The sequence below is a fragment of the Phasianus colchicus genome, chromosome 8 (genome assembly GCF_987193195.1).
Source record: "Phasianus colchicus chromosome 8, bPhaCol1.hap1.1, whole genome shotgun sequence".
NCBI classification, from domain to species: Eukaryota; Metazoa; Chordata; class Aves; order Galliformes; family Phasianidae; genus Phasianus; species Phasianus colchicus.
In genome coordinates, this window is record NC_143443.1 from 10,414,978 (window position 1) to 10,438,263 (window position 23,286).

Genomic DNA, 23,286 nt, shown 5'->3' on the forward strand with positions numbered 1-23,286 from the left:
TTACATCAGGTCAACAATCAGACCTCCTCTTATCTTAAGGTTGAGGTAACTTAAAAGTTTTCTCATAACTGTCTGCGGTTTTACAGAGAGAGATTCTTCAAAGTTCCATTTCCCTCAGTCGGAGTTAAACGTTGGTTTCAGACTTCTTTGATGTCAGCAAGAACTCATAGGACTTGGCTATCTCTGCTTTTGGATTTACTTTATCATGCCAAGGGATTGTGTGGACTCTTCTTATCCCAGCACTACAGCATGATTAGCTCCACTGCAGACAAAGAATTTGCAACCAGACATTATTTTCTATTCCATTATTTTAGCGTAGCTATGTCCTTAGAGTATACAACTAAGCTTTAATTAGCAATGGCTGAAGATACTAAACTATTAGATAGTTCCATGAAGAAAAGGGAAAACAAATTACTTGCAACCAATGTATGTTCAATTTTAGTACCTGAAAATGAAGGGTCACTGAGTGAGTGGGAAGGAAGAGGAGGGAGGAACACTGGTTGAAGTGGTAGGTTGGAGTATCTACCACATTTTTTCCCAAATGTTATTAACAGTTTATTCATTGTGTAAATATCCAGAGCATTAATAGTTGTAGTAGCTGTAGGTAGTACTGAAAATGCTAGTGAAAAATTTGCCAGAAGAGGTGGATTAGTGCAAATACAGCTAGCTTTGTAAACGTGTAATATGTGGAAACGGAAGGTATGAACTGCATTTTTTGCCCAGGAAGAATATCATGGTGAAAGCTGTAGCACTGATCTGGAGCTGCTCTCTCATAAAGCAGTTTTACTTTTAATACTTTTTGATAGATTTGCAAACAAATTGTGTGACCCTCACTATAGAAAACTGCTGGGGTTGTTTTTGTTTTTGTTTTTTTTGTAATTCTTTTGCATTCACATGCTATGGAAAATGACCTCCTGAAGCCAAATGATCTGTGTACTGACCAAGGAATTTCAGACAGTACTTTCCATAAAATGTTCTGTGTATTCATAGCTTTGGAAAGGAAAGAAAAAGATGAATTCTGCACCTGGAAAATTGCCTGAGAAAAACTGGCCCAAGCAGTTGAATTTTAGTGAAGGAGTGATGGTGAGTGTCTGATATGGTGCTGGGACTTGTTAGGGAAGTAGTCTTTCAGATTTTTTTTTTTTTTAATTTATGTTAACTTGAAGTCAGCATAGAAAATCAACGGCTTTTCTAAAAATGCACTCCATTCCTACACTGCGAACGAGTCCAGAGCTGACTACAGAAGCACCGAGCTGTGTGAGTCAGCAGAGCTTAAAGCATGCTTGAAGTGATCTGCACCAATTAAAAGGCAATGTAGAATCTGCAAGGGTAGTTGAATATTTACAGGGCTTGGTACTTTGAGCTCTTTCATCCTTAATTCTCCTTCAAAACAAGCAAACAAAAACCCTTCTAAATCTTGTTTTTTCTAAGTTATTTTTATAAGAAAAATGTAAAAAACTTCTGAGCAGAGCTCAGGTCCCAGGATTGGAGTTGCACAATTTAAAGCAGAAATAGTTCTAAGTCCTTTTTCTGTATTTCTCCCTTTCTAATCAAGCTGAGGACAAACCTATTATTCACTTCATTTAGGCATGTATTAATATATAAAATCATAGAAATAAAAAGTATTCTGGTTTACATTGTCAAACAATACGAAATAGTTGACTGAAGAGACTTTCTTTTTTCTCTCTGCCTCAGCTGAAGGAATTAGGGCTCTTTTTCAATTCAAAATTTATCTAGAATCCTTTTTAATTGTTCTAAGTTGGATTTCTATGGTTTTAACCCCTGTGCTTTCAAAACATGCTCTTCTTATTGTGCACCTCCACATATATTTGAACTTTATGCTCTTAATTTTTCTAGGATTAACCCTTGTGCTTCCAGTTTGGTTCCTTCATTTTATTCTCTGTAAAGAGAGTCGCAATGACCTTCAGTAAAGAGGGGGGGAGATTTCTCAGCTCAGATTAGTCTCCAAGTCTTCTAAGAGTTTCTTGGAAGTTTTGCAAACTTACTTTGCAAGGTTCTGTCAAGTTCATCTTAACACCCTGTCTTTGAGGACAGCCTCTATTTCACACCCACCTGACTCTGTAGGACTATCATTTTTTCCTCAGGTACTTTGTTCTTTTGGAAGTCCTTCAAGCTGCTTTCATGTTAACTAAACAATAATTCTACAGCAAAATGATACCATTAATAGCTCTGTCATCTCACTCACAAAGAAAGGCCTTGTAGGAAAAATGAGAAATAAAAGAAATCTGCTGATAATTATCTTAAGAGGAGCAGAGGAGAGACACACGTGTTCTGATAGAATCCAAGAATGTGGATTTGATAACATGCATCTCCTCAGAGTTTATTTTCTTGTTCTGATAATGGGAGATGTATTTTATTTAATTTTTTGTTTGTTAGTCTGGATCAAAGAGGAGAGAGCTAGAACATTATTTATATTAGAGCTCAGCTTATTACCTATGAAGATGTAGTGCTGTTAACCATCTAGTGAGAAAGTAGAGTGCTGGAACCAAGAGAACTGAAGATGCAATGCAAGAAAAACTTTCAGAGTGAAAATGCTGCTCTTGGGATTTTGCAAATCTTAAGATCTTGCATGTGAATGCTAATGATTAAAATACAAAGTATGGTAAAGCAGCTATCAATAACATGATTGCTTGCTTTCATTGCAGCTTGGTAGTGTACTTTATAATTATTTCAGTCATTATATCAATAATAATTTATTACAAAAAGTAGTGAGTACAAACATTGATTAAGTGTTGTAGAGTAGATGCATGGATACAAGTGAGAAGGGGAATGGAAAGCGTGGATTGAAATTGTAAAGTTTTTCTTTATCACATGGTGTCTGTTGCTGTCAAAAGCTTTCACAAATGTACAGTATTTGTGCGTTTTAGATTATTATTATTATTTGGCCTTAAGTGCCTCTAATGAACTGCTGAATTTCTAATACAAACTTATGAAATGTTTAATATTTTGCTGAAATGTGGTGTGTAGAAGAAGCAAAAGTACTTTTGTACTGACCTGTAGAGTTGTGTACTTTCTGTATGTTCTGAAAATCTGTTTTCTATACCTTATTTTAGTTGAAGCTGCCAAGAGATAGTAATTCATCACATAAGTAAGGCTGCCATTACTCACCTTGGTTCATTTTCTCCTAATTATTCTAACCTTTTCCCCTCCCCCAAAATAGAAAGAGGAGCATGTTTGTGCACTGACAAGTGTGTGACACGTTCTCTGGGGAATATTTAATGGTGGTAATTTTCAGAACAGTGGAAATGAGAGATGCTTGCAGCTCTTATCTTTGTACAGTCCTTATGATAGCTTTTTCATTAGCATGCGCACAGTCTTTGGATGCTCAATTATCAAAGTTCAAACACAGTAATTTCTGACTTACTGCTCATCCTTGATTTCTAGCAGTGAAATACTTAAAGATAGAGTATCTACATAAAATATAAAACAAATGCTGGTTATGTGAAGATGATTTTGTTTATGCTCTTTCACAGTAAAATATGCTTTAATTTTTTCAGCTGCATTGCTGCAGTGGTTTGAAAGCCAGATCACGTTTTCCAGGATCTTTATTGCAAAACCAGAATTAAAGCTCAGCCTATTCAATCTATTTGTATCAATAAAACAGTCAAGAAAATGCTGATGACAGTTGAACTATTGAAAGTTTATCAAGTTTTATGGACTGATGGAGTATAGATCACCAGTACTTACGTTAATAATGATTTTATAGTACTATTTTTAAACAAAGGCATAGATTAAAGAATATCCATTAAAGAACTTATCTGATAATTCTGAAATTTTCTTCTTCTTTTAAATATTGAATTCAGAAGTTCTAACAGATAAAGTTTACTCATTCAGGAAAAACATGTTAATAAAAGATTAACTGGAGAATAGCTAATCAACATGCACAGATCCTTTTCATTCATTCTTGATTGCATCCTCTCTCTTCTTTTCCTTTTTTGTATTGCTATGTGTGTGTGTACCTATTTGTCCAGGTATGTGATTTATTTTATAGCTTTATCGCACTTGATCTAATTCGTAAAGCTAATATTTTTGCAATTAAATGTCACTGCTTTGGTAATTTTGAGAATTTGCAGGCATATTAAGAGCTGCTTACACTGACAGTCATAACTGGAAGCTAAATGGTGGTTTAGAGGATCACAGCAGTACACTGGAAATTTTTAGTTCTGATTTCATTGTTTTATTACAAAGGGTCGTAAAAGGCAAAGTAAAATTTTTATTTCTTTTTAATTTGTATTTGAACCACAGAAGAGAGCCCCTTGAAGTCTAGGTGATATGCTAGACCATGTATCTGCATGTGATACAGAATAAGATTTGGTTTTGTTGGCATCTTGCTTAGAGGTGTATCTTGAACTTCATGCTTCTAAGCAAGCTGGAGGCAGCAAGTGTTTGTCATGATTAGCTGACGTGTGCTGAAGTTCTGTATTCTAGAGCAGGTTGCTGTGCCTGCTGTGGTTTGTGGCGCTTAGGGGGGCTGTCAAGCTCAAGGGGAGCTAGTACATTAACAAAGAACCATGAGCAGAAGCCAGATGGCAGTCTGTGAGACACACATCTTCAAATATTTTGTCCCATTTTCAAAAGCGGCACAAGTATGAAGTCTGCATTATATCCTAAATCGGTATTGCCACTTGGTGTTGTGAGGAAAAAAAAAAATCTGTGCTGGTAACTGCCTTCGTGCAAGTACATACAGCTAAATATGCTACTTCTGTCAACAAGCCTTTGGGACAGATCTACAGAGAGGCTATGGAATCTGTGAGCAATGCATTGTCCTGGGCTGACCCTGCTCTGAGAGGTTGTTGGGCTGTCCCCCTCCTGACACTCATTCTAGAATGAGTTATTCTGGAAAAGATCTCAAAACTTCATGTTTGTAGACATAATATACATTTCTGCTGGAGCTGTCTTGACATAGCTGTAGGGATACATGGGGCCCATCTGCATGCGAAACCTGCAAAAGCTGTTGTAAAATACCTTACAGATGGCTGTTAGAGAAACTCTGTGAAACTGTACAAACTCATGGTGATACATGGAGAAAGCAGAATTTGAGGATTTCTGTACTCTAAGAGAGTGCAAGTGGCTTCCAGACCTGAGATCTTGCAAGCAGGAGGGTGGAATGAGATTAGGAATGTTTTAAGCAACAAGAAGAAATTTTTTTGTTACCTGTTAATATCCAGCTTAGAGCAACTGACACTGTGAATACTGTTTATTGCTAGCTGTTATCTGTGCACCTAGTGTGATGCATACCATTCAACAAATAATTGCACCTGTCCTGTCATGCTTGTATTCATTCTTAGTAAAATGTTGACCATCATACAGGGACACACAAAATTAAGTACTTTCTCTACAGATGCTTGTCCTTGGAAAAGATTTTGCTAAGACACTCATTTGGTTCATATTCTGCTCTTTTTTGAAGAAATACTTCCTATGTTTGAATGCCCAAGTAAGAAAGAATTGAAAACCTGACTATAAGTAATGTGTCTTAAAAGTAAGAGCACCTGGAGTTAGGCTGTCCTCAAACATTTTGGTTGTAGTTGGTATTTAACTGTCTGTAATCACACAAGTGCTGACTTAGTGATTTGTTGTTGTTTTTTTTTTCCTAAGAAAAGAAAGATAATGTTTTCTATGCAGACAGGTTGTGCTATTCTGGATCATTTCAGTTATTAACCCCCCAATATCAGAAATTTCCAACTACAACAGAAAATTAGCTTTAACTTCTGCAAGGCACAAGTTCCTTCCTATTGTCTATAAATTTGTGGAAGTGTATCTTAGTGGATAGGAATGCCTCAAGAATTTTAATTTTCTTTCATTACAATTAATGTTTACAACCCTTTTGGGTTTTAAAGTGTGAAGAAGCAGTGAACTATGTTTTCTAAAGTTTTTGCTAGTGCCATGGGTGTCATGACAGTTTCCAGGGCATTCTCTGAAAGAATTTTTATCAGTATATATGTATGACCAAAGTGAATCTGTTCCAGATTCAGTCTTGGTTAGGGCTGACTAATTCTTGTTGTTTATACCAAGAAAACAAAATGTAAAATTTCTGAACTAAAAAGATATTATAAAGATTCTTTAATAAAGAATTCAACTGAGGATATTTGCTATTCAGTTATAGCTGGTTTTCAAAATCAAGTAGCCAGTCAATTGTTTATTTGTTTAAAAGTAGTAACATTCCTTTCAGGCAATGAATTTGTCAAATTCAGCACTATTTTATTTTCTTTCTCCTGCTTTCTCTATTTTATTAAACTTCTACTAAGTATTATTAAGTATATAATCAAACATTTCTACAGAGCTCTCATTTTTATGAGTTAGAAGATGTCAGTGTTTATTAACTTGACAACATTTTAAAGAGTAAAAGGAATATAATGCTTGCTTTAATTGCTGGACAGTGTAAGACTCCTGCTGTTTAATTTCTCATAAACGATATGAATTCTCCAGTAAGTGATAAGTAGCTGTTCAGTAAGGAGAGTGAAGAATTTCCTGGCTTCCTAAATACAGGTTGCCTCATCTTCCATACCATTAAATAACAGAGCTCCTCAAGTGATGGGAAGAGTAGTGCTAGCAAATAGTACAAGTTTCCTCGGTGGTTGCTCATTGTGAGAAGCTGCTTATGGGAGGATAAGACAAAAGAGCTTTTCCTCTCTTCAGTTCATTCAATGACAGTACAGAGTTTCACTCTTTGAAACTGCATGTGATATACCAGTAACTGCTGCAATCCTGTAAAATTCACACTGAAGTAATAAGTACAAAGATGTCTCTTGCTGTATTTTCACCCACACCACCTGGGTTAACTAATAAAATTGTTTACAGCAAGCTGCAGTGTTCAAAGTAGCATAATAACAGCATGATGGACTGTGTGCTCAGGAAGGCTGTGTGAGAGAGCAGTACTTCAGTGTCAGTGAAGTCCTCCTCTTCAAACTCTTTATGACTTATATCATCTCTGTTGCAGTTTAACTGTAATTACTTTCTTACAGCTTAAAATGTTTCTCAAATATTCATATATTCGTAAGAATCTAGTACCAAAATATAGGGTTTTTAAAGTGTTTTTGAAAAATCATTAAGTAAAATCTACATGCTTTTGTCTCATGTTTTATTGCCTCACAGTTATTTAGCACTTGAGAAATTACAGTAGGATATGTATGTACAAGGAATGCAGAAATGAAGCAGTAAAGAACCCACTTGTTGGCTGATACAATGAAGCAACTAATCACAACAACTACTAGTGTGGAGGATGACTGATTTTTGGGATGGAGGAGGATCCAGAGTTTACAGTAACCAAGTGAAGAAAATCAGTATAAACAAATTTGAGGAAAAGAATGGTAGGGGACTGCCTGCACTTAATACACCTTGGGAAATAATACACCTTGAGAAATACACCTAGCTGTTCCAATATACCAAAGAGAATTAATTCACTCAACTTTTAGCTCTGTAAGATACTCTTGAGTAATATGAATAGAAATGATAGACTAACTTTAATAACATGGAATGGAAAAGAAATGGAAAAAGAATGGAAAAGACCAAAGGGTGACAGTTTTAGGGAGACCGATGTTTATTTTATATTAATTTTATTTTATTGCACATTTGCACAGTCTATCCAGTATGCTCCCTGCACAGTGCTCCTGTTTCAGCTTTAACTCTTTGTAGAGGAATGGAGCATATCGATGGCAAGCTTCTAGTGCTGCAAACAAATTACTCAAACATTTTTCATGCATCCAGGAAACATGGCACATGGTATTAAAACAAAATTCAGAAGAAGGTATTAATAATAATAACTGAAATCTATCAATCAGAATTTACTCCAGAAGCTTAATGGAGGATAAATGTTTTATATCAAGGCAATCTGGCTCCCATTTTGCTGTCAGTTTATGTAGGCAACCATTCATATATGTGTTAGGGTGGAGAAGGGAAAATAATTTGAGCTTTAAAAGCTATTTTATGTAACTCAGTGTATCTTATTAAAGTAAGCTAACATCAAATATATTGTTTTAATCTGAAAATAATCTTTTGCAGTACGAACATAATTTCAGTAGTAATTCAGCTATGGTATTAAGGCTGTCTCTTTAGAGTCACTTAACTTATTTAAGTGGGGAAAAAAAAAGTAAAACCCTTTGAATCCAAAGATTCAAAAGATAGCTGTCTAGACAAGGATTTGGGGTATATGGATACGTGCCTTTTCTATGTCATGCTTACAAGGCAATGGATTCCAAAATATAGTTACCTGGTATGGATAACTAGTAGTGTTTACACTTTTATTAGCAAAGATTTTGTTTTATTGGATGTTTAAATTGAATCTGGATACATGCATCTGTGAAGTCTTGTGGAGGAAGGAAATTTGTCCAATTCTATTTCAAGTGAGTTTCATCAGACTGCTTTTGCTTGAATCTGTCTTCGCTCTATTTTATACTTGAAGCAAGACAGTTGTAAAATGTCATATGTCCAGGGGCAATCTTGTTTTTCTTTTGCAGCTGTGGATTGTGATGAGGTTATATATTACGATCTTAAGCTTGTCTGCAGAAGTTAGGTGCTACAGAACTATCGTTCTGGGAAGGTAATGGTGACATGTACGGGATCTTTGGAGTCAGAATGACATCATTGATGTCTGATGTTACTGAAAACCAGGTCAATTTACAAGAAATCAGGACAATAGGCAACAAAGGTTAATGAAAAGGAGGAGAAAATGGGATTACAGTTGCATATCTGAAAACTAAAACATCTGTCGTATCTCCTTGCATTTTGGAAACTGTGTCTTCTGTTTCTCTTCCTGATTAACTGTGACAGATTCAGTTATGGCCCCCGGAGCTGCTTTCAAATCAACACAGAGCTGACAGTAACATCTGGAATAAAAAGAAGTTTTTGAATGGTTGCATCTAAGAGCTAAGTATGTAACTACAAATAGCAATACAGGATTCCAGATTTGCATTCAATAGTGTGAGATGCACATTGTGGCCAAAAGCTAGGATGAAATCCCTTTGAGAGAAGGTTTAGAACTTGAAGATTGAAGCTTTCTGAGAAAGAAAGGATGGGAGCTAGTCTGAGTAATCAGAGGAAGCATGCAGCTGGAAATTCTGCTCACCAAATCTATGAGTTTCTTTCAGTATCTGCTTGTTGAAATTAGCAATACAATGCATTCTCAACACATAACTCCCAAATCAGGGCAGAAAATATATCTGAGACTACTTGTGGTTTCAAACCATTGCTATCCTTTCTTTATCTTCTTTCTTCTCATAAATCTATGACTGTTAAAAGAACTCTCCTTCACACTTTCTTCCTTTAGTACTGACAGACCATGTGCTGTCTCAGCTGCATTGTTGGAAAATCCTTCTTGTAATTGTCATGAAGACTACCAAGCTCAGAGGATATCCAACTGAAATTATTTCACTCTTTAATGAACAGTCTGTGTCTGCTTGCCTGGCCCAATAAAACATGGCATCTCATGGCTTTGCCTGTTAAATTTTAGTAGGAGACATGACCTCTGAGGGATACAGTTCTTCTACAGCTACCCTAATTTCTTTATTAGCTGCAGCTTCTGTCACAGAAGGAAGCCAACCAGTATTGACTTTATATTCTCATGTAATGGTTAAAACTTCCTTTTCTCTAGCAACTTTCTTCCTCTTAACCATTGAAATGTTCATGTTTGCTACTAATTATTCTAACTACTAGGGATGCTTTCAGTCCTCATTCCAGCTGTAATAAGAAAGGTCCTCAGCAGTAGATGCTTCACACACAATTGTATGTTTATTCTTCTGGCTCTGAAATCGCAGTAAGATTCACAGCTTGTGCTTTGAGAGAATGGCTGCACCTTCAAATTTCAGGCCTATTTTCAGGTGGAGTACTGCCCCTCTTGAAGAATCCATGTTTCCAAGCACAAGAGCAGTGTACTGTGCAGAGCTTTCTATACCTGTATTGAGCTATTAGAAGTATTCAAAGACATTAAGAGTACGTTGCTTTCTTATGAACAATTCTATTTCTCTACCCTAGTCCCTTTTTAGCATGCACTACAGATGTTTTCCAGATGTGAATAAAGATGGTTGTCATTAATTCTTCATAGAATCTTAGAGTCATAGAATGGCTTGAGTTGGAAGGGGTCTCAAGCTCCAACCCCCCTGCCATAGGCAGGGCAGCCAACCTCCACATTTAATACTAGACCAGGCTGCTCCAACCTGGCCTTGAACACCTCCAGGGACAGGGCATTCACAACCTCTCTGGGCAACCTGTTCCAGCACCTCATCACTCTCATAGTAAAGAACTTTCCCTGACATCCAACCTAAATCTTTCCTCCCTCAACTTAAAAACATTTCCTCTTGTCCTACTGTTATTTACCCTTGTAAACTTATACACTTGTTGACTCCCCTCTTGTTTGTAGGCTCCCTTTAGGTACTGAAAGGCTGCAATGAGGTCACCCCACAGCCTTCTCTTCTTCAGGCTGAATAAGCCCAGCCTGTCTTCATAGGGTAGATGCTCCAGCCCTTTGATCATCTTTGTGGCTCTCCTCTGGACCCTCTCCAACAGCTCTCTGTCCTTCTTGTTTTGGGGACCCCAGGCCTGGATGCAGTACTTTGGATGGGGCCTCATGAGGGCAGAGTAGACAGAGTAGAAAGGGACCATCACCTCCCTGTCACTGCTGGCCAACCCTCTTTTGGTGAAGCCCAGGATCAAATTCCTCAGCAGTAAGACGTTTCCATCAGAGAGCTGAAAGTTGTTAACCTTACATGTAGATCCACCACCTATAATTCCAATCAAATGTCTTTTCAAGGATGAATTGACAGATTTAAATCCCAACAACAGTCTATAAATCCTGCAAGATGGGTTTTTCGTATCCTAGCATATGGCCATGCTTTCTAATTCTTGAAAATACTCTAATCTACTCTTCCCACCCTGTCCCCTTTCAAAGGCACTATCTTTGGTATCTTTGAAGTTCTATTACCACTTTATCCAGGTGCTATAAAATTGATTCTCTGCACATACACTTGTGAATAAATGGGATAAAATAACACTGAAGGCTAGAAAATGTGGGGGGTTTGTTTTTTGCTTTTTTCTTTGTTTGTTTTTTGCTTTTTTTTGTTTGTTTGTTTGTTTAAATCAAAAGCTGCTCATTTGGATAGGCTCCTCTGTGGGCAGTGATTGTGCTGTGCAAGAAGAAGGAAGTCATCACAGGTATATGCCTCTGCATCAGATCAATGTATTGGAAAGTATCACTGGTTCTCAGCAGGTAAAATTCAGTGTCAATAAATTCAAAACCCTGCTTTTCATTTTTTTCCAGTAGCCATTTATAAAGATAGTGCTTCCTGGTGACACACCTTTGATGTAACTTCTTTATACAAACAATTGAATTATACAAATCATTGTGATGAGCTTAGTTGTTGCAATGTTAGGTGAATTTGATATCATTAGGCCTCTTGATAAGTATTCTGGAATTAAATTTATCTGTAATTTGTGGAGTATTCACATCTTAGTGTCATTTCCAAGCCTTCCCAAAATTCATCAGGTAATTTACCACCAAGAAAAATTTAAAACATTTAGATTTACAGAGAAGTAGAATTCAATATACATATACTAGATGGAAGAGGAGATGCATACTAGCAACATAATTGATCTGATGGAATACTGTTATTCTGTGGATGTGTCCTGGATAATACCTTCAACAGTGTAAAACTGCAGGCCTTGTTTACCAAGGATGTCTTTTTCCTTCGTCCCTCCCACATGAAAGCTCAGAAATCTGTTTTTAAAATAAGACACTTTGTACAAAGTTTGGCTCAGTCTTCTGGAAGACCTTCTCTGTAGGAGGTGGGATGCTGTTGTCAGGTGCTGTTAGGTTTCCTCAGCGTGTCCTCACAGGGCCCTGAAGCCCCTTGCCATCTTGGTTGGCATCCACTGACCTTGCAGCAACTGATCTGGAACTTAATTTACTGTGGAGTTCACAACTGGACACAGTACATAGATGTAGTGCAGTGAGTGCCATATAAAGGGAGATGAGTAATTTCTTCCCTCTGTCTGCTGGCTCTGCAATGATTCATACAGGACAGGCAACTTCTGGCCTGATCTGCTGCCAGGACACACTGAAACCTCCTGCTCAGCTTGCTGTCTGCCAAGATCCCTGGGTCCTCATCAGTAGAGTTGCACTCTAGCCAGGCAGTGCCCAGCCTGTATCATCATTGGAGGTTCTTCATTCCCAGCTGCAGGACTTGGCATATGTTCTTCCTGAATTGGATAAGGTTCCTCTCACCCTGTTACACTGATTACTACATAGATATGATCCCGCGTGTAACTCCTACATGCTGGAAAAAAGATGTCCTGTATTTAGTGAGTCATGAACAGGTCAGACATAGCTCAGGAGTATTTCAGTATAAAACATAAATACTTTTACTCTGTTGTCTCACCTTGCTCCCCTTTTATATATACTTGTAAAATAAAATATCTGGAACAAAATCAAAATGTTTCTGAAAATTAGTGAAAAAGGAAAATAATGAAAAAAGAGAGTGTAGAACTTTCATTTTATGAAATTAGAAGTCTATTTTTGCTGTTATTTAAAATACTTCTTTTACAAAACTTTTATTTCCTCTAGCAGCATTGCCAGATAACCATTCAGTTGCAACTTTTAGCATTTACTCTCTTTAATCTATGTGTAATTCTGCTAAACCTGCTGCATATTAATAACATTTACATTGTAAAATGACAGAGAAAGTTTGGTGTTGTATTTGTTGTGATGATTTTCATTACAAAAATGGAACACATCAGGAAAGAAGCACTCTCATTTTCCTTCAGTTATAACCCTGACCCAAACGACATGAGCTTAAAACAAATTCCCCCTCCCCTTAGCTCAAGAAGCTAAGTTTTCTTTGCAATCTACCCTTTCTTTGGGCAGTTTCTTTCCAGCCCTTTTGCAAATGGAGCTTTTCTCTCAATCCAAAACGTAATCCTAGCTCTAACCAATCCTTACTGTAAGTTGATCTTTTGACCTTTTTGCTACATGAAGAGGAACACAGGAAAGAAACTATAAATGAAAACTTTCCTGTAAGTTTACTCATTCGTTGCCATCCAGTAGTGCTCTGCCTCTTTGCTTGCTATTACAACATTAACACTGAATCTTAAGCCATCTGTGTACTCATTTTCCTCACTGTAAGGTACTTTGCACCAGTGCCCCAACAAGCTTCTTGTGATGCAGAAAGCCATTAAGCTTGTCTCTATGCTGAAAAATTACCTTTGAAATGGTGGAGAGAGTTCCCATTTCTATTACCACACTGATTACAACCAAATGAACTTTGATTAAAGTATGGTTTTATGTCTTAAGTCTGGAATCTGTAAGTCAGTCTCTGCACTTTCAAAAACCTACAAAACCTGCTGCTAAGACACTTTGCTCTAGCAATTTACAAAGAAAGGTCTTTCAATCAAGATTATGTCTCCAGAAGGTGTATAATATGGAAACATCTGATACAGCCTGCCATGCTGGTATCAGCCCTAGCAGGAAAGCACAGATTTTTTTTTCTGCCAAACATAGAAACATTAGTTAGAATTAACTGTGTGAAAAGTCTTAGGGAACAAAGTCTCAAACAAATAATTTATTTCTGTGAATATTCATTTCAGTTTTTAAACTAATTAGTGTTGAATGCTCTGAAATATTTCTATTACTATTCGTATCTGGGGAAACAATTTCTCTCGTGCATTCTCCTAAGTAGCCTGAGCGGGATCCAACTGTGAGCTACAAAATGCATGTATCAAAATTCCCACTGCTCTTTTTATCTACACTGTTCAATAAGGAGCAGAATCCCACTTAATTTCACAAATGATATTAAAGAATCTGTTAGTGAAAATCATTTCTGAATTTTTAAAACAAGTAAGTCGATTAATCTGTTCAAGAATGTTGCACAATATGTGAAATTCATCACCTTTATGAAATTTTACCTTTAAATTTTTTTGCTCAAAGAATGGTGAGGCACTGGAACTAGTTGCCCAGAGAAGTTGTGGATGCCTCATCCCTGGAAGTGTTCAAGACCAGGCTGGAAGAGGCTTTTGGAAACCTGGTCTATTGCAAGGTGTTCCTGCCTATGGCAGGAGTGCTGGAACTAGATGATCCTGAAGGTCCCTTCCACCGCATACCATTTATCTAAGACTTTTTGTTCTCTCTTTTTCTGCCTCTCTTTCTCTCATTTCTGTCTGTATTATATTTATTATACAAAATTATTTATTCCATAGTTTTACAATATGGAGTCCTATACCACTTTGACTTTACATCAACTTCTAGGGGAACTATTTGTTTTTTAAGGTTAGAGATTTCACTTAAAGAAGCCCTTAGTTTATTTTTTCAAAATCAAATCAAAATTCAGAGAGAAATAAAGCTAAAAACATACTTCTAAATTCTGATTGTTAGAATCCAAATCATGCTACTGATGCAAGTATGAATTGTTAAAAAATACCAGTTGAAGGGACTGATGTTTAAATGTAAGTAGTATTGGGAATTGTGGAATGATAAATAGGCTTGCTTTCAGTATTTGAGACCGCTTTAGGTTGCGTACTGCAGAAGCTGTCTAGTATTGCCTTAATCATAGAATCACCAAGGTTGGTAACGACCTCCAAGATTATCTACTCCAGTCATCCACCTGCCACCAATATTTGCCCCCCTAAACCGTTAGTGTCCCTTTGTATAACATCTAAATGTTTCTTCAACACTTCTAGGGACGGTGACTCCACCACCTCCCTGGGCAGCCCATTCCAGTGCCTCACTACTCTCCGGTTGACCAGGTATACTGATAGACGGTGGAAAACAGCTTAGCAATTGAGTCTGTCAGCTCCCTCAGCACCCTTGAGTGGATCCCATCGTTCCTTATGGACTCGTGACAGTCCAGGTAGAGTAGGAAGCAGGTCTCTAACTGTTTCCACCTGAATTGTGGGTAGTTTATTCTGCTCCCCATCTGAGATTTCCAGGCCAGGGGGTGGAGTACCCAGAGAAAAAATGGTCTGATTTTAAAGACAGATGTAAAGAAGGCATTGAGAACCTCAGCCTTTTCCTTATCATCAGTGTATTCATCTTCTCTTATTGTTAATATGTTTGTAAAAAAGATCTTTGCTCTTTTACTGCAGTGGCCAGATTGAATTCAAGCTTGGCTTTTATCTTTCTAATTTTCTCCCTGCGTATCCTAACAACTTCTCTGTACTCTTCCCAAATTGTCTATTCCTTCTTCTCCTGGAGGTAGACTCTCTTTTTCTCCTGGAGCCTGAAAAGAAGTTCCCTGTTCATCCTGGTCTTCTTCCCCACTGCCTCATCTTATGGCACAGGGGGACAGTCTGCTCTTTCACCTTTAAGACTTCCTTCTTGGGGAGCATCCAGCCTTCCAGGATCCCTTTGCCCTTTAGAACTGAACCTCAAGAGATCCTCCCTACCACTGTCCTTAATAGGTCAAAGTCAGCCCTTCGGAAGTCCAAAGTAGCAATTTTGCTGGCTCTGCTCCTGACTTCACCAAGAATAGAGAACTCTACCATTCTGCGGCTGTCCTGCCCAAGATTCTCCTGGCCTTCATATCTCTCACCAGTCCTTCTCTGTATGCAAACAGAATCTTTTCTACCAGAACAGCCTTGTTTCTTTGTTTTGCTGTTTTTAGTGCTTTATTTTTGAGTGATTTATTTATGTTCTGGTACTTTTCTTTATATTGTTGATTTGTTATTTATCTTTCAGTTTGGTTGCTGAATATTCATACAGGTTTGGGATATGGGATCACAGATGTAGTCTAATGGTAGTAAAAGTATGAATTCTTGCTTGTACTGATTGATTTTTCAAAAAGAAGTCATAACTTCTTCCACAAACTTACAGGTTTGTGGGTGTATTAGCTAGATCTTGTGATAAGAGTTGTCACACATTTTGCTATTTATTAACTTGTTTTCTGGAGGTAATTACTATTCTCAAAATTGCCAGATATAGAAACAGAGGTAGAGTATTTTTAAATCTATTTTAATGCAGCTGTAGTCCCTTCAATTGAGACTATCCAAGAAAAGTTTTAGCAGTCATATCCTTGTTGTGTTTTTCAACCCAAATACAGAAATTCCAAGATGATTTTGTGAAGTTTGAGTAGGTCACACAATATGGTTTGTCCTGGGAGGAGTCTCTGTACGTTACATGTTCTGCCTTTACTCACTGGCCCTTTGATGTCAGTATTGCATACACTTTCCTCTAGCTCCCCTTTTTGGTTTGGCTGTCCTCAGGCACAATATGTCTTTTTCTTTCAGTATTTTCATTGTCATTATTATATCTCATTTTTAATAGGAATGAGTAGCAAGTAGAAATCATTGCTTTTTTCCATCCATTTTATGGTACCGTTAATTTTTCATATTTAGTGGTTTACTTTTCCTATTTAATGGTTGTTGTTCCCAGATGCTTAAAACTATGGCACATGATACTTTTGTAAGGGTCTTGTGTAGAATTATTGCTTGTTTGACGTCATTGAACTTACACAGTGAGAAACTGATAATATATTCTTGAGAATATGCTTCCCACTACCAAATAATAATCCAGTTTATTCAGCTTCTATCCCATATAGAGCTAAGGACTGCAGCGATAAATAGTATACCATCCTTCATCCAGCAGATATAGTCTGAATTAACAAGACAAAAAGGAAAGATCAGGGCTACAGTAGATGAGTAGGGCAAAACAAGGCTTGCATCTGCGTCTCTGTTTTGGTGATAGCACTATCTTCTCTTCTTCCAGCAGTGTTTAAGATTGTAATCTCAGATTCTTCACATCAACTGAGTACTTTGTGATGACTATCTTTGCTACCAGTGTTATGGTGTATGTCAGAGGGGACGATGAAGCATATTTAGAACAGATGGGTATATTCATGTGATTTTCTGTGTATCTAAGCAAACAAAGTGGACTCTCATATCTCTTCACCAAGCAAAGCCAGTAAGAAGAAAATCTGTTTAATCTTTTACTCAATATGATCTGAAAATAGAATGGAATCATGTTTTATAAGGTATTTGCCTACAAAAAGATTGGCATTACTGTTTTATTGTCAGGGCTTCAGTTAAGTTGCTAATTATTTCTTGAAGTATTTCCAGAATGCACATTCATACCTGCCACATGAATGCTGCTGTACAACAGTTATTTCCTGGCATTGACTTGATGGATTGTAACTTTCTATTGCAAAGAAGTTGTGCTTTTGGTAGTAGCTTTTTAGAAATGCTGACAACGATTGCTTTTAGTTACTGTTGTTACTATAATCAGATACTGTTAGTGGGAGGAAAAAAAAAAGAAAAAAAAATTCTCTGTGTTAAGTGGTTACCTAACTCTTTTAATAAATTGTTGAAGAAACCTGTGATATTCTCAGTAGCCTTTCAGAAAACTGCCACTTCAGAACACCCTTTCCTCTGAAGACTTGAGTATTCTGGGTCTTCAAAATAAAACAGAAGTCAACTAGAAGCTGTTTACACAGGGAAAAAGAAAAAGACATGGAATCAAGGCATTCAGAACTCTGATTAAAAACAAATAAACTTCAGCACTATTTAGTAACCAGGAGCAAAAAGGAAAAGTCTTGCAGAGGGGCTATAAGCCTCTTCTCAACGCAGCTAAAGACTTTACTGAGGCAATCAAGGTGAGAAAGCACATATTTCACAGAATTAATTTACAGAAGGATCTAAATATTGACTAACAGACTGAACGTCTTGTTACTGCAGAAAATACGATGAGAAAGATTTACACTTCAGGCTAGAGAAAGATAGACATAAGCAACTTAATGTTTTGTAAAAGTAATCTGAAGATTAAGTCAGTAAATTATTTTTAATATGATTATTTAATCAAGATTTCTTTATGCAGGAAAAAAAGAAAACAGCCTGAAAGGCAAGGTGAAAGTGCAAGGTCATAGTGTTAACTTTATAGGAGTGGTGAAGATGCCACGCTGCCAGTATAAACTTTCCATTACTGTGTAACACAAACTTATACAGAACTGTGCTGCTGGTAAGACTTGTAGAAGAATAACTCAACTTTGCACAGTTCTCTACAGCAGAAAAAAATGTTAGGTGCCGATGGTAATATATGGGCCCTGCCAAAGCTAGATTGGTTGCTGGTGAGGTATATGGGAATGTGCTCATACACAGATGTTGTACTAAAAACACACTTCCATATGTCAGTGTTCCATTTTCCAAGCTATCTCTGAGGATTTAGCATGTGAGGGTGTGTGGCTGGCAGATGGATATTTCAAAGTAGAGGATACAGAGGAGGGTGTGTGTTTCATTAGAGACAAACAAATATACTTAAGGGCTCTCCTTTAATCCAGCGGAGTTTGAGTGCTGTGGGAATAATCTGAGTTCAAGTGCCTACATGATTTTTGTACTACATTTTGCCTAAGGGTAGTCTAATCCTATCATCTATTGCTACAGGCAGTAATATGGAAAGATTTGCAGGAGACTGTGCTCAGACTATGACTAGTATGATATCAGCAGTATGGTATCATTGCTAACATCCTCAAAGAAGGCAAATTTCGCGTAGAATAGTTACAAAAGAATTTTAAAAGTGTATAGAGAACCCCGTGGCTACTGCAGCAGCCAGGTATCAATCGCCTTTATCATCTAGGTAACTCTTTGGGTCAATTCTCACCGTTTGTGAGAGTCTTGAGTTGTATAATATGCTTTTAAGTCTCAGAAGTGGAGGTGAAAGTCCTTAAAAGCTTTCTGCTGCAAATAAGAATGTCTTCGCTTAGGTATGTATAACTGTATCACAAGTAGATTACCCTGAATTATCCACTGGTACTGTTGAACAACACATAGAATGTTTGGTCAGAAACAATTGCAGAACATACCAGATAGACCCTAACTTAGTTTTAGCTAGACTCACACAAAAAATCATGTTGTGAGGAGACTAACTGTTAATAGAGAATGCAAAGATAAGACTTTGTCTCAAATGTTAATTAGTAATAAAAAACTATATGTTGATGAGGGAGATGTTAGTAAATCATTATTAATGCTACATATTGAAGGTCATTCATAATTACTCTGATAAATAGGACAATTTAATCCAAACTTCATTAGATCAGAATATTAATCAGAGAAGAATAACATGAAATATCTAAATACTTCAGGGATCTTTTATTCTTGTCTTGCATGCCTACTGTCCAAGGTATTGACGTTATCTACACGTACATAAATGAAGTTCAGATAAAGTATGTTTTTTCATTCCATTTTAGTAGACCCCTAACTCTTAAATATATCAAAGCAAAATGGAAAATTACTGCTAAAAGATGGAATAGATAGCCAGCAAGAATTACACACACACAAAGAAGCTTTCAATGCCAACACTTTACAGACAGTAAGAGTTTTTAGTTACTGTAGGAATTCTTGTTATTCTTCTCTGGTGTTGGTCAGATCATGCATATTTGACTTGAAAAAAAAAAAAAGAACTACAAATGTTGAAATTCAAGTTAATTTTTTTTATGACGTACTGTGACCCTTAATCCTTCCAGTGTAGCAAACAAATTTCATGTAGTTACTTCTCTTTCATAAAGAATTATTTATGTAAAGTGACGCTAGTGAACTTACAAATTTTAATTTGTTTGTGACAAACAAGGATTTGATCTGATTGTGCTGGCATTCAAGATCATTGGGATACATGCTGTGGAGTACTTGAAGCTAGCATTGCACTATAGTTAGTAAGCCCTCATGAAATGCAGGACCTGTGAGCAGAGACACAGTACCTTGCCAACATGTTAATTCTGTTCTGTGCAGATGTACTAGACAGTACTAGCCTGACCTTTCTGCGCTGCAGACATATGCTCAGTTTTGATTTGCTTTTTCAAAGTGAATTCTTAGTGGCTTTGGGTTAGAAAGAGACTTGAAGAAATTGTGGATGAGACAGAGACTTCTAAATCTGGAATAACAGCTTGAAGAGCTGTGACCTGCTTGTCCATTTCATTTTGGAGTGCTGCTAGCTCGTCTCCAGTGACAATGTCAGTACAACATAAAATTCCATACAAAAGAAAACAATAAATGAAAGAATTGTAAGTTTATATGTTGCTTCATTCTTGAGCAAGAGACCTCATCACAGCCTTTGGAATGACCCCACTCAGACAAATGCTGACTGAAAGATAAAGTTAGCTGGAGTAGAGGTAGCTAGTTTATTCAATGCTCCCATTCTGTCTAGAATTGGTGATGTTCATGCATCACAGAAATATTTCACATCTAAAATGCTCTTTACAAGCATCTGGGACTACTTACAAGACTGTAACTAGTATGTGCTGGTATGCGTGAAATTTATCCAGATAATGCTCATAACTATAGTAGTGTAGATGTTTGATATATATAATAAAGAATTGACAGAACAGGTGATGAGCAGTTTGAGAGAAGAATAAATAATGTGAGCAATTTGGATTTCAAAGGTTGGAAATGTGTGGGCTGGACAGGTGTTAGCAATAATCTTGAGTCTTTGGTGATTAAAATGGCTTTTTCGGAAGACCCTTTCAGGCCCTCCAAATGGCTTACCCTCCAAAAAGAGTGGAGGGTCTGTTGTGGTAGAGAACTCAAATGGAAACTACAGTTTTGATGCAGGAATATTAAATGAAATTGTGTAGATCACTTGTGAGGAAGGCCAAGCTAAATGTCTGGCAATCCATTTTTTGGCATTAAGATTTCATGTGTGAAACTATTCATAGCAGTTGAAGGTTTGAATATGATCTGGATCATAGTAAAATTTCAGTAAGCTGTAGAAACTGTACTGGTACAGTATGGTTTGGGACTGAGAATCATAGAGTTTGATCACTGCAATAGAGCATCTTAATCATAAATTGTGCAGGTTTTTTATTGAGTTATTAGAAGCAACAATAAAAGGCAAGTTGTTTTAGTAGATAAGTAACATATAATCTGCTGTGAAATTGAAATGGTTATTCATTTGCTGTAGCTAGAGTAGATCATACTGTAATGCTTCAGAAACTACTATACCTACAGTCCTAAAGTCTTGGTACTAAGTGGGATCTATGCAATTTGATGTCATAGTGTGTAAAAACAAAGCTGTAGTAAGAACACGTCACTACATGGTGTTTTTTATTCTGATTGACATTTTCTTTTTCCCCAGCAAAAGCTATTGTATGCAGTTTCTCAGTGAATAACTGATAGTTTTTTCAATATTCATTTCTAACTCTACAACATGAGACTGGTAGTACATGACAGTATATTCTTTCAAGGAGTTATCAGTAGATGAACTGTGGAGACAGTTAAGGGTTTCTTCAGAGGATCTTGTGAGACATATCCTCTACCTGTAAAAATAGTCTGGCTCCACCAAAGCTGCTCCAGTTTATTCCAGCAAGTACCTGCCTGTCTCTAAAAGGTGAGCTAGGCTGAGAAGCAAGAAAAGCAGTTCTCTCCAGACCTGCTTACTTGTGGTAAACAGAAGTCCCTTCATTTTAACTATAAACACAAACAAGTAACTTATCTTGCAGTTGTTTTGTATCAAATTTTTGTATGTTATAAATTAGTTTAGAAACAAAATCACAGCAACCTGGCATTGCTATTGTATTGTTGTTTTTTAAATACTGATCTTTAGGAAGCCAGTAGCTTACAGCTGATACATAGCAGTGTTTGAGATAATAATTTTCTATGTAGTGCAGAGTAGCTGCAACACCTGAGTTACTGCCACAGTACTGCTACTTCAGCCGAGCCTGAAAACACCTGTGAAAGAGCAGGCAATCTCTCTCCCCCCAAACTCTAATGTGGCTTTATTATCACTCACCTGTGTCTGAGAGCCAAGAGAACCAGCTGTGTATCTCACACAGCCTTACTGAGTAGCAGGGAGAGGGGCTGTCCAGGAGAACTGTTATAGAAACTGTGACAGAAGAGGCACGAACAAATTGCCCTTGATCCAGAGAGGAGGAAAAGAGTCAGGAAAACCTCATCCCTGAAATTTAAAGACTTTATGCTATTCTTCTGAGGGATTTCTGTACTGCCTCCAGAATCCAAGACTGTAGATCTATTCAGGCTTTATGATTCTGCTTCCCCAGATTTTGGTCTTTGTGGTATTCCTGATTTCTTCATGGAAGAATCCAGACCTCCACCAAATACCATCGGTTGCACTCCACATCTTATGAGTCCTTCAACTGCAGATGTTCTCCTAGTGCAACAGAGGCCAGTATAGAACGGGATGCAGAGCTGTGAGCACAATACAGTAAATGGTGCTTGGACTAATTGTGGAAGAAGTCACTCACAACGATAAAAAGGAAGGAGTAACTACCTGGAAGTGCAGTTGTGAGCCAATGGGAAACAAGGTAAGAACCAGAAATAAAATGACGTAAATACTGATGCTGCAAGAATGTGGAGTAGCTTGAAAATGGTTTGAGCTTTTATGAGGATATCTTTGAAACCATTAGTGAAATACATGAGAACGTTTCGTTCAGGGTTATTCCTGATTAGAGAGAATGTAGTCAGAGCAGTAAAAACAGTTTTCTTACTGTAACTGTTTACTGTAAGGATGTTTGCTGATACTTTTATGTCAGGCATATCATTCCTTGTTATGCACCTGACCAATAGGGCTAGCAGAAACCTGTAGCTCCAGCTTTAGTAACTGCCACCACCTGGCAAGGGATAGCAAAGAACCTTACCATCTCCTACATTAAGCGTATTGTGAGTCCATGTGCAACTCTCTTACCAATGCAACGAGCAGAAACACCATACAGGAGAGAACTTGGAATGTTGCATGTCTACATAGGATGTCTGTACTTGGAAACAAATGGATGTGACTGTAGTTTTCTTCAGTGTGGTTTCTTTTGTTTTCTCTGTTTGGGCTAGAACCATACATTTTTACTTCTTGAAAGAAAGAAAGTCTGTCCTGTAAATGTGCCTAATATTAGTGTAGCACTAGTCACTTCTGTACAGTTCCGCAGAAAATATCCCCTTAAGTTGTCCTAATTTAGCTCCCTGAAAGCTCCGGTCTATTGGGGAAACATTGGTACTGACCTGAACACAGCTTTCACCACTAAAACTGTGTCTCTGAGCAGTATCTGTTACAGATTGTTGGCACTCTACCCAAGTGCAGGGCTGTATAACAGAGGCTGGATGTAACCAGGAGCTTAGCACAACATATAGCAGTACTAATTAGGACTTAATTTTTTTTACTGTGCCCAGCATGTGCCACCTGTTTTTTCACCTACACATGTGAGGCCTAGGTTTGTAGATGATCATTTGCAAGGTTGAGAAGGACGGGTGAGGCTATTAAAATAGTTGATTGGTGTAGTACTCAGGCACTGCAAGTTGTGTGGATTTAAATATAAGTCAGAATTGTATTCATGTAATACTGTATGAGTCCAGTAACTCTCT

At 37.3% G+C, this 23,286-nt stretch overlaps 1 long non-coding RNA gene across 1 annotated transcript in view; it reads left to right on the forward strand.

Annotated features, from left to right (window-relative positions):
• The window catches only part of LOC116234991 (uncharacterized), a 419,872-nt gene that overhangs the window by 387,193 nt on the left and 9,393 nt on the right, over window positions 1-23,286 (forward strand). The window contains exon 15 of the long non-coding RNA XR_016468730.1: window positions 21,975-22,238. This is a non-coding gene — a long non-coding RNA (uncharacterized LOC116234991). The remainder of the gene's footprint in view (window positions 1-21,974; window positions 22,239-23,286) is intronic.